Source organism: Carcharodon carcharias, chromosome 2, assembly GCF_017639515.1.
Source record: "Carcharodon carcharias isolate sCarCar2 chromosome 2, sCarCar2.pri, whole genome shotgun sequence".
In the NCBI taxonomy this organism is placed as follows: domain Eukaryota; kingdom Metazoa; phylum Chordata; class Chondrichthyes; order Lamniformes; family Lamnidae; genus Carcharodon; species Carcharodon carcharias.
The window spans coordinates 215,660,580-215,673,173 of record NC_054468.1 but is presented as its reverse complement, the minus strand read 5'-3'; positions in this window follow the sequence as shown (position 1 = coordinate 215,673,173).

Below are 12,594 nucleotides of genomic sequence, written 5' to 3'. Positions count from 1 at the left end.
AGGGGTGGTGGCAGGGGGCGGTTGTATGAGTGGAGGCTATTAGGGCACCAGCTGGCAATGTATGTCAAGGACATGTGATTGGTGAGTGGGATTTGGTGCAGAATCAAAAAAAGAGTTTAAATGGGCTGAAATTTATCTAGGTGGAAGAAGGTAGACCAGCCAGGCAATCATAGGCTAGAGATGACAGCCGTATGGATGAGTTTCAGCCAAGGTAAGGGCAAAGTATTATTACGGTAGAAGTTGGTAGTCTTTGTTTTGGAGCATATATGGCTTTGCCTCCTCAGTTTAGGGTTGAATAACATTGCGAAACTGAACAATGATTCATCCTGAGGCAAAATCTGGACGGTTTGGACTTGGTGGAAAGGATGCAGAATTTGGTATGAGGAGTTGAAGACAATAGCTTTGGTTTTCACCATGTTTAACTGGAAGCAAGTGTGCTTCATTCAAGACCAGATGATGGAGGTGGGGTCAAGAATTGATCTTTGGAAGGATTTTGGGGGTAATGGTGCACAGGTGGGAAGAGAAGCCATTGCTCAAGATGCTCTGGCTCCAATTTGTATAGGTGAGAGAGGAAGCTAATCTGTGATTAATCAAGTTGAGGCTGCAGGGAAGTTGAGAGAAAATCCATCCTTGTCACGGTCACTGAGCCATTTGTAACTAATTACATTACAGCACTGAAATATCTTTAAGCTAAGTTGGAGAGATTCAAACATTGAGTTGCGATAAATATGACAACATGTTCATAGAGGAAAGAGAGACTGGCGATGAATTGATAAGATCAAAATACTGCGGATGCTGGAAATCTGAAATAAAAACAGAAAATGCTGGAAAAACTCAGCGGCTCTGGCAGCATCTGTGGAGAAACAGAGTTAATGTTTTGAGTCACTATGAGTCAACTTTGGGACTCTTCTTCATCAAATCAATATGCAAAATGTGAGCAGCTCCTACCTTGTCAGCTTCCTGAGGCCAGCAAATTATTTCCTATCTGTTTTTCATCAGCCTTCACCTGTTCACATGGTACTGGGCTTAACCGGAAGTGGCCCTATGCTCCAAATAGAACTACTTTTATTTGCAGAACCTCCTACAAAAGCACCTCCAAAGATGCTTTATTAAAAGAAACTATTCTGCTTGTTTCTATTCTCAGAATCACAGAATTGTTATGGTGCAGAAGGAAGCCATTTGGCCCATTGTGTCTGCACTGAGTAATTCTTGAGTAATTTCTCCATTTTCAATAGTTCTATGAAGGACCAGGATCCCTTTAGGTGTTACTCTTCAGATTATTCTACTCTTTTTACCAGCTTGTGTTTTCTGTTAGAAGCCATTTGAATGTTCAGAATAGTGACATTAAAATTGGACAAATTATTTAGGGTTCTGGCAGTCAGAATGCCAAGCAGCAGTGAGTTTTATAGCACCAAATCTGCACTATTGGCATCATTACTACTGGGATATTTTGGGGGAGGTTTTGTTCCTTGTGCAGTTTGTCTGCAGCAAATGTGATTGTCAATAACTAAGTTTGTATCTTCCGTTAATAAATAAGATCATGTGTTTTGCAGCGAATGCTTGAAATACACAGATATCTCAAAACAGAGGCTAATGATAAACCTGTTTTTTTTATGTCAGTATCAATTTCTGTTTTATTTCAGAGTTCCAGTTTTGACAAAATGTCTAAACCCATAATGTTAGTTCACCTTTTCTATTCACAACTGTTGCCTGATCTGGTTTATTATATTTCTAGAATTTTTTTTTGGTTTAGCTTTTGCTGCTTTTACCCTCAAAGCATCGGCATCTTTACACTTGACAGCTCTTTAATAAATCTACAGTTACTTCAGGGGTGACTTGTAGTTTATGTGAACAAAAACTACAATTTCTTGTTTCTCCCCTGTGTGAGTCTCCTTAGCATTATAATTGTCAAACCATTGGTCAATTTCTTCCTTCTCATTGATTGTTTAAGCTTTTTTTCTAATTGCTCATTTTACTAGAACTATCTACCGATAGCAACAATGCAATTTTTTTTAATAGTAACTTTTAATATAACAACACAACCCAAGAGGCCAGGATTAGAGGAGTGTAGATTTGTCAGAGGGTTTCAGGGGAGGAGAAGATGACAGAGAGAGAGGCAAGGCCACTGAGAGATTTAAAAACAGATGAGAATTTTAAGATCAAGGCGTCGATAGACATGGGGTGATGGGGGAATGGAACTTGCTGCGAGGTGAGACACAGGCAGCAGCCTGACCTCAAGTTTACGAAGGGTAGAATGTGGGAGACCAGCCAGAAGTGTGTTGGAATAGTCAAGTGTAGAGGTAACGAAGGCATGAATGAAGATTTCAACAGCAGATGAGCTGAGGTGGGTGATATTATAGAGGTGAAAATAGGCAGTAGCTCAGCTCAGGATCAAATATGATAAGGTTGCGAACAGACTGGCTCAATCTCAGACTTGTTAGGGAGCCGGATGGAGTCAGTCATTAGGGAACCAAGTTTAAAGCGGGTACTGAAAACAATGACCTCAGTGTTCCCAATATTTGATTAGAGGAAATTTCTGCTCTTCCAGTAGTGGATGTCAGATAAACTGTAAGATAATTTAGCAACAGCGGAGGAATCGGGAGAGGTGGTGGTGAGAGCTGGGTGTCATCAGCATACATTTGGAAACTTGTGCTGTGCCTTCAGATGATGTTGCCGAGGGGAAGCATTTTGATGGGAAGTAGGAGAGAGGCAAGGATACATTCACATCATCCAAAATCTTTCTTCCCTAGTTTCAATTTTATCCCCATCTTTTCCAGCGAAAGTGACAACTGCCTGTATAACCCCACACTGCAATCTCCAAATTTATCTATATAGTTCCCTGATATGTTTCCTTCTAACATGTCAGCAGGTGGTGCTGTAATAGTAGCCCCAAATTTAATTCAAGACTTGCTGACAATGTCCTTTTTGTAACGTCAGGACTCTGATCCTGAGGCCCCTAGTCTGCAGCACCACCTGCTGCTGGGAGTATTTTCAATTTTAAACTTATAAAGTTCCATTTCAATTTTTACTTTTCATATTTCCTTTCTCCACCCCAGAAGTCAACAATTGAGGCCTTTAGTTCTTGAAGGTGCTACCCTAGGTGCAAACGCTACGTCACACATTACTTGACTGAGAGCAAGGATGCTGGTGTATTGACTTCGTATAGGGCTTCTGTATGTTCTGATGTCCAGGGACTATTGGACAACTGTTGGAGTTGAATGAACAGCAGCAAAATGGTGAGGCAAAAACCACATTTGCCAATACTGTGTTTTAAGGTTGAGCACAGACACCACTCATGTAAGCAAGCACTTGTTCTTGGATTTTGACCATGTAAAGAAGTGTGGCGTGATCAGTATCTATGTAAATGTAACAAGCCCCTGGGTTGATCAGATAACCCTTACCAATGTATTTCAAATATATCTCAAGCCCCATATGGTTATGTCAACTTCTATAAACAGAAGACTCAACATTATACTAGCTTGGCTTATGGTATAAACAGACATGTAAATTCATAAAATTAAACTGACAAGTGAACAATATTACTTAAATAAATTTGCTGCATTTACAGACCTTATTCTATATGGCAGAACAAAAACAACAAAAGCACTTTTCCTGCACTAAGTTTTGAAACAACAACTTGCTATCTTAAAGGTGCTATATAAGTGCAAAAATATCCTGAGGCTTGTCACACCATTGTTGTAAAACAACGTTTGACACCAAGCCATCAAAAGTGATATTAGGTAAGTGACCAAAAGCTTAGTAAAAGAACTAGGACTTAAGGAGCTTTTTAAAGGAGAGAGAGAGCCCAGGCAACTGAAGGCATGACCGCCAATTGCAGAACGATCAAAGATGGAATGAGCAAATTGCCATAATTTGAGGGGAATTGATATCTTGGAAGGTTTTAGGGCTGGAGCAGAATACAGAGATAGAGAAGGGCAAGGCAATGGAAGGATTTGAAAACAAGGAAGAAAAATTTAAAATTGAAGTGTTATTTAACCAACAGCAAATGTAGGTCAGGGATGATGGGACTTGTAAATATAGGATATGGGCAGCAGTGTGTTGGATGAGCTCGAGTTTATAGAAAGTGGAGAATGGGAGGTGTGCCCAGACAACATTAGAATATAGTAATAAAAATTAAAAACTGCGGATGCTGGAAATCCAAAACAAAAACAGAATTACCTGGAAAAACTCAGCAGGTCTGGCAGCATCGGCGGAAAAGAAAAGAGTTGACGTTTCAAGTCCTCATGACCCTTCAACAGAACTGATCTTTCTTTACAAGGAGAGGGAAATATAAGCTGGTTTAAGGTGGGGGGGGGGGTGTTAGGATAGGAGCAGATCATCAAAAGATGTCACAGACAAAAGAACAGAGGTGTTAAAGTTGGTGATATTATCTAAACGAATGTGCTAATTAAGAATGGATGGTAGGGCACTCAAGGTATAGCTCTAGTGGGGGTGGGGGAGCATAAAAGATTTAAAAATAATGGAAATTGGTGGGAAAAGAAAAATCTATATAAATTATTGGAAAAAAAAGGAAGGGGGAAGAAACAGAAAGGGAGTGGGGATGGAGGAGGGAGCTCAAGACCTAAAGTTGTTGAATTCAATATTCATCCGGAAGGCTGTAAAGTGCCTAGTTGGAAGATGAGGTGCTGTTCCTCCAGTTTGCATTGGGCTTCACTGGAACAATGCAGCAGGCCAAGGACAGACATGTGGGCAAGAGAGCAGGGTGAAGTGTTAAAATGGCAAGCGACAGGGAGGTTTGGGTCATTCTTGCGGACAGACCATTCTTAATTAGCACATTCGTTTAGATAATATCACCAACTTCAACACCTTTGTGTTCTTTTGTCTGTGACATCTTCTGATGATCTGCTCCTATCCTAACAGCCCCCCCTTCCACTTCTCTCTCCCCCCCCCCCCCCACCCCCCTACCTTAATCCAGCTTATATTTCCCTCTCGTAAAGAAAGATCAGTTCTGTTGAAGGGTCATGAGGACTCGAAACATCAACTCTTTTCTCCTTCACTGATGCTGCCAGACCTGCTGAGTTTTTCCAGGTAATTCTGTTTTTGTATTAGAATACAGTAGTCAGGTCTAGAAGTAATTAATGAGGGTTTTAGCAGCAAATGAGCTGAGGCAGGGTTGGAAAAAGCCAATGTTAGAAGTGAAGTAGACTGTTTCGGTGATTGGAGGAAATATGGATGGAAGCTCATCCCCAGGTCGAATAGGATGCCAGAATTGCGATGGTCTGCTTCAGCCTCAGACAGATGCCAGGGTGAGTGATTGAGTCTGCGGCTAACGACCAGAGTTCATGGCAGGAAACAGTCTTCCCCGATATTTAATTGGAAAAATTTCCAATCATCCAATACTCAATTTCAGGAAAGTAGCATTATAAATCAGAGACAGTGAAGTGTTTGTAGAGATGTCAGTGAGGTGGAGCTGGTTGTTGTCAATGTACATGTGGAACCTGATACGTTTTCAGATGACATTGACGAGGGACAGTGCATAGGTCAGAAATAGGACAGGTCCAAGGATTCTTGGGGAACTCCAGAGGTCATGGCGTGCAAAGCAAAGCCGTTGCAGGTGATTCTCTGGCTATAATGGGACAGATAAGAATCGAACTAGGCAAGGGCTATACCACCCAGCTGGATGATGGAGGAGAGGTATTGGGCATAGCCTTCATATCTTAAATCAGTGGCTTTTCTATCATTAATGGTTTCAGACTGACTGCTGATTTAGTGCAAGACAGCTTAAGATATGCCTCCAAAAACACAGTATAAGGGTATCAAACACAAAGGGTGTTTGTTGCTCAGAGCACTCTTTGAAACTTTTACCTGTAAATGCAGGACATCTATGCCTATGCAGACAGCTTTCAAGGATGATACTGGACATGGATGGTGCTACACCTAACAAATATCAATATATTAAACCATCTTTTATTCCATAGTAGCAATCTTCAGAAGCTGTTTCGTCACCCCTGAAAAAGATATACATCAGTCAAGGCAGCAATTCCTTGAATCAAATTTCCTTCAACTGAAAATGACATAGCCACAAACTTAGAAGAAGCAGGATGAAAGAATGATTTAAATGAACCGGTTTATGCAAAGGATAGTGAATGCATTAACTAGCCTGCTGAGGCAGGAAGGGTGGGTGGATGAGGAAAGACACTATCATTAAATTCAAGAGGTTGTTTGATAATATGAAGTAAAAATTAATAGAAGTGTATGAGTGATGTGCAGCTGTTTCCTTAACACCAGGATTTGTCAGATGGACTATAGTGGTTGGTTTTGATCCTGTACTGCAGAATTCTGAGTACCATAACGAGAGAGAAAAATGAAGTGAAGTAACATATTAACATAAGCTCCACTAGTGTTGACATCAACCCCCATCGACTGCAGCCGGAGCAGGTTCTGCATGTTTTTCTGGAGTCGGGACATTTCCCTCTGTTCCTTTCTAGCTTTCTGGATGCCTTTGAGGATGAAAAAGCTCTTGATGTTTCCCTTGATCGTTTCTCACCAGTGTGTCAGGGACTCAGAGGGATTTCACGGTTCTCCAACCTTTGTAATCCCTCTTGAGCTCCTCAATGTTCTCTGGGGTCAGCAGTTGCACGTTCAGCTTCCATGCCCCCACCCCCTGCCAACTCTCTGGTCTTCCTCTAAGTGACAGTCAGCCAGCAGCAGGCAGTGGTCAGAGAAGAACACCAGCTTGATGTCGGTGGATCTGACTGTGAACGTACGGGACACAAACAGGAAGTCTATCCTGGAACAGATGGACCTGTCTGGCTGCGACCAGGTGTATCCACGCTGCGCTCTGCCTGCAGGGTTGCTGAAGACATCATGCAGCTTGGCATCCTTTACTGTTTCCATCAGGGATCTGGATGTAGTGTCCAATCTGCTGTTGGCCCTATTGGATCATCCAGATGCATCAATGATGCAGTTGAAGTCACCGCCCAGAATGATCGACCTGGAGGTCGCCAGCAGCAGTGGGAGCTGCTGAAAAACCGCCAGCCGCTTGGCCTTTTGTGCCGGGGCGGAGACGTTAATTAACCAGAGTGGAGCATTCTTGTACATTACGTCTGCTACGAGGAGGCGCCCACCCACCACCTCCTTAACCTCGGAGACGGTGAAGTTGCCTCCCCGCAGCAGACTACCCAGACTGGAGGAACATGAGTCATTTCCTCCCGACCAGATCGATGGCCCATGGGACCACCAACGTGACCATTGCCTGTAGGAGCTGAGGTGCGGTGTCGCACACTCCTGCAGAAACAACAGGTCAGCTTTGACTTTGGCAAGGTAGTCCAAGGTTGCAACAGATCGCGTAGTAGATTTAATGCTACGCACATTTATGGATACAATCTTTATCCCCATTTTTAAAGCATTTTGTCGCTTGCCAAAACTGCTGTCTTTGAGAGTTCCAGACCTTTGGTCTGCTCCTGCATACCCATAATGTTTACAAATTGTCTCAAGTTGGATGGGTGAGGAAACTGTCCTGAACCATCCAATTGGAGATGTTCCACTCAGGTGGCATCTGGGGGTTTGTGCAAGGGACGAGGTTTGAATTATTCTCTGTTGGAGAAGTCTCTCCGATCCTCTCCCCCTCTGGGGCGTTGCTGCTCCCAGCTTCCCGGAGCTGGGGTGCGCTGAGCACTTCACTGCACCCAGATTCCTGGGGCTGGGGTGCGCTGGCCTCTTCGAGTTGTGGGTAAAGTTGGGATGCGCTGCTCTCCTCATTGTCTCCACTGTTCTAGGGCTCAGGTGTCTCATCCTCCAACTCCCTAGAACTTTGCTGCTTCTTCTGTAGGTGCCGCCTTTGCCTTTCTTTGTCCGAAGAGCAGCTGCCCTTGTCATCCATGTCAGATGGGAGGCGCCTCTTGCCACTCGTCTGGGAAGTGGCTTGGTCCTTCTTAGCCCCTTCTTCTTTTTCACTCTCTTCAACAGCTGCCACTCCCCCTGATGATTTTCTGCTGCTTCCTCCTCCATTGATTCGCTCTGCTGAGGAGTGGGATGTTCAGGGGGCATTGTATTGAAGCACCTCAGAGTGCAACATGATGTATGTTGATAACTCCAATACGATTGTCTGACTGTCTGTAATGACCATATTGAAATGACTGTAATATTCATTGATTGTAATGAAGCACCTTGTGATCCATGTGTAAAAGTTGAATCTGATTGCATTTTTTGTGATGGCGATTTAGAAATGTTTTGGAATGTTCTTCCAGATATTTTATGAATAAAGTATATTTTTCAAAAAAGTAAAGTAAAAAATAAGCTCTACTAGTGTTACTAATGACAATCTTGAGAAGAGAAAAATACTGGTGTTGGATATTTAAAGTCATAGAGCACAGAAGGGTGCCTTTCAACCCACCTTAACTGTGCTGGCTCTGTGAAAGTGATCCAAAATGCTCCCACTGCTATGCATTTTCCCACAGCCTTGCAAAATTGTAGAAATGTGTCTCTAGATTAGCATATGTTTAATCCTGAGAGATTCTGCATTCTGCTCTGCCAGATTGTAGAAGCACTCTTATTTACTCAGTGATATAAAATGGCAAACTATCAATCCATATTGTTCTAATGCATTAGCGCTCATGTAAATATTGAAAATAGCATTAAGGTGCTGTTAATTGCTCAGTCCATTATTATACAATGCCACATTAGTCAATGCTCTTTGTGTAAATAATTCATCTACTTTGGTGCCCAGCAGGTGAAATTCCTCTTGGGGTGGAGGTGGGGGAGGGGTGGCAGCCCAGAATGAGTAATAGTGCATCAACAGCTTGCTTTGCACTCCGTCCAGTTTTACTAACTGGTCAAACAGACTGCCAATTTGCTATCACCCTCTTTGCATCAAGTAAGTGAAGGTGCTGTATTTGCAAGGAGTAATAACTCCCCATCAAAAGTATTAGGGTACAGATCTGGCAGTAATAAAACCAGGAAATGCTGGAAAATCTCAGCAGGTCTGACAGCATCTATGGAGAGAGAAACAGAGTTAACGTTTCGAGTCCGTATGAGTCTTCAGAGCTAAAGAGAAGTAGAAATGTCATGTAATTTATACTGTTTAAGAGAGGCTGGAGCAGGTAAAGCAGGATAGGAGGTCAGCGATAGGTGGGAACTAAGGAGAGATTGACCAAGATGTCATGGACACAAGACAAAGGGAGTGTTAATGATAGTGGTGAAAACTAAAGAAGGTGTTGATGGTGGCATAAAGGTAAGAAAGCAGAATGTGTTAATAGCAGACCAAGGGTCAGCACTGTGAAAGAACAACATAGAACAAGTGACAGATGGCCCTTTTTGGGAGTGGGGTGGTGGCTGGGAAAAGGATAAAAAAAGGAGGGATAAAAAAGGGATTAAACAATGAATAAAAATGAAAATAAGTAAATAAAAATACAATTTTAAAAAGGGTGAAGAAAGAGGAGTTCATGGTCTGAAGTTGTTGAACTCCGTGTTAAGTCCAGAAGGCTGTAACGTGCCTAATCGGAAGATGAGGTGCTGTTCTTCCAGTTTGCATTGGATTTTACTGGAACATTGCAGCAGGCCAAGGACAGACATGTGGGCATGAGATCAGGGTGGTGTGTTGAAATAGCAAGCAACAGGAAGGCCTGAGTCATGCTTGCAGACAGACCGAAGATGTTCCGCAAAGTGGTCACTCAGTCTGCATTTGGTCTCCCCAATGTAGAGGAAACTGCATCAGGAGCAGTGAATGCAATAGGCCAAATTGAAGGATATGCATGTGAGGCACTGCTTCACCTGGAAGGAGTGTTTGGGCCCTTGAACAGTGAGGAGGGAGGAAGTAAAGGGGCAGGCGTTGCACCTTCTGTGATTGCATGGGAGGGTGCCATGGGAAGGGGATGAGGAGTTGGGGGTGATGGAAGAGTGGACCTGGGTATCACGGAGGGAATGGTCCCAACGGAATGCTGACAGGGGTGGGTGGGGGGGGGGGGGGTTGTGGCGGGGTTGCTGTTGTGAGGGGAAGATGTGTTTGGTGGTGGCATCATGCTGGAGTTGGCGGATATGGCGGAGGGTGATCCTTTGAATGCGGAGGCTAGTGGGGTGAAAAGTGAGGATGATGGGGACCTTGGACTGGGAAGGAGGGGAAGGAGCAAGGGCAGAGGCGCAAGAGATGGGTCAGACATGGTTGAGAGCCCTATCAACCACAGTGGGGGGAAATCTCGGTTAAGGAAGAAGGAAGACATGTCAGAAGCACCGTTTTGGAATGTGGCATCATCAGAACAGATGAGAAAGAGGTGAAAGAACTGAGAGAATGGGATGGAGTCCTTATAGGAAGTAGGGTGTGAGGAGCTGCAGTCGAGGTAGCTGTGGGAGTTGGCGGGCTTGTAATGAATAGTGGTGGATAGTCTATCACGAGAAATTGAGACAGAGAGGTCAAGGGAGGGAAGGACAGTGTCAGAGATGGACCAAGTGAATGTGATAGGTGGAAATTGGAAGCAAAATTGATAAAATTTTTCCAGATCCAGACAAGAGCATGAAGCAGCACTGATACAGTCGTTGATGTACTGACAAAAGAGTTGTGGGAGGGGGCCTGAGTAGGACTGGAGCAAGGAATGTCCCACATACCCCATAAAGAGACAGGCATAACTGGGGCCCATGTGGGTACCCACACCTTTTATTTGGAGGAAATGAGACAAGTTAAAGGAGGAATTGTTCAGTGAGAGAACAAGTTCAGCCAGATGGAGGAGAGTGGTGGTGGATGGGGACTGTTCAAAGAAGAAGTAAAGAGCCCTCAGACCATCCTGTTGGGGGGTGGAGGTGTAGAGGGATGGGACGTCCATGGTGAAGAGGAGGCTGTTAGTGCCAGGAAACTGAAAATAGTTGATATGATGTAGGGCATCAGAGGAATCACGGACATAGGTGGGAAGAGACAGGACAAGGGGAGGGAGAATGGAGTCAAGATAGGAAGAAATGCTAAAAGGGATAGACAAGTTAGACGTGGAGCGGATGTTTCCCCTTGTGGGGCATTCTAGAACTAGAGGCCATAATTTTAGGTTAAGGGGTGGTAGATTTAAATCAGAGATGAGGAGGAATTACTTTTCTCAAAGGGTAATGAATCTGTGGAATTCACTACCTCAGAGTGCAGTGGATGCCGGGACGCTGAATAAATTTAAGGAGGAGATAGATAGATTTTTAATTAGTAATGGGTAGAAAAGTTATGGAGAGAGGTCGGGAAATTGGAGTTGAGGCCGAAATGAGGTCAGCCAAGATTGTAATGAATGGCAGGGCAGGCTCGAGGAGCTGAATTGCCTATTCTTGCTCCTAGTTCTTATGTTCTTATGTTCTAAACGAGTTCCTTGGCGCAGGAACAGACTGACACGATGGATCTACTGGGACAGTCCTGTTTGTGGATTTTGGGAAGGAGGTAGAAGCGGGCTGTCCGGGTTTGGGACACTATGAGAATGGAAGCTGTGGATGGAAGATCTCCAGAGGAGATGAAGTCAGTGACAGTCCTGGAAACAATGGCTTGATATTTGGTGGTGGGGTCATGATCCAGGGGTGAGGTAGGAAGAAGTTCCTGAGAGTTGGCGTTCAGCCTCTGCAAGGTAAGAGGTCAGTACGCCAGACAACAACAGCACCACCCTTGCTGACAGGTTTGATAATAAAGTCAGGGTTGGACCTGAGAGAATGGAGTACAGTAAGTTCAGAAGGAGGCAGGTTAGAGTGGGTGAGAGGAGCAGAGAAATTCAGAGGGTCGATGTCACGCCAACTGTTCTCAATGAAAAGATCAAGAGCAGGTCAGAGGCCAGAGGGAGGGGTCCAGGTGGACGGACATTACTGGAGGTGGGTGAAAGGACCCGTTGAATGGCCGGGGTTGTGGGGGGAGGACTCGTGTCCAAAGAAGTGAGCACAGAGATGAAGGTGGCGGAAGAAGAGTTCAGCATTGTGCCGATCCCAAAATTCATTGAGTTGGGGGCGTAAGGGGATGAAACTGAGTCCTTTGCTGGTACAGATTGTTCAGCATCAGAGAGGGGAAAGCCAGAGGGTATGGTGAATACACGAAAAGGGCTGGGATTTGAAGAAGGGATGGGGTCAGAAGGATGGGAAGAGGTGGAGGGTCCTGGATGGGCATTGATATCAATAAATTGTTGGAGCTTGAGTTTCTTAACATCTAAAAGGAAGAGAAAAAGTTTCTTGTTAAGGAATTGGATGAGACAAAAAATGAAATGAAACTGGGGACAAGGACAGCTTTGAGATAGGGTGAGTCAGTGCTGTTGGAGAGAGGGGTCGAGTGTGTTCATATGGTGATGCAAGGCACTGAGTGGATTTCAGGATGTGGCAAAGACAGCAGTCCGAGGAACATTGCATGCCACAGACATACCTATAATCCTGGGTGGATCCGAAACATGAGGGATGGAACTTCAGTTGGAATCCACTTGGGGTAAGTCACTGAGGAAGGAAATATGGCTGTGAAAGAGAGCTTTGGTAAACACTTTGTCAAACATCAGGAGGGAAATGGAAAGCAATGAAGGTGAACAGGGTGAAAGAGACAAACTGAAATAAAAACAAAAAAGTGCAGAAGCTGGAAATCCAAAACAAAAACAGAATTACCTGGAAAAACTCAGCAGGTCTGGCAGCATCGGCGGAGAAGAAAAGAGT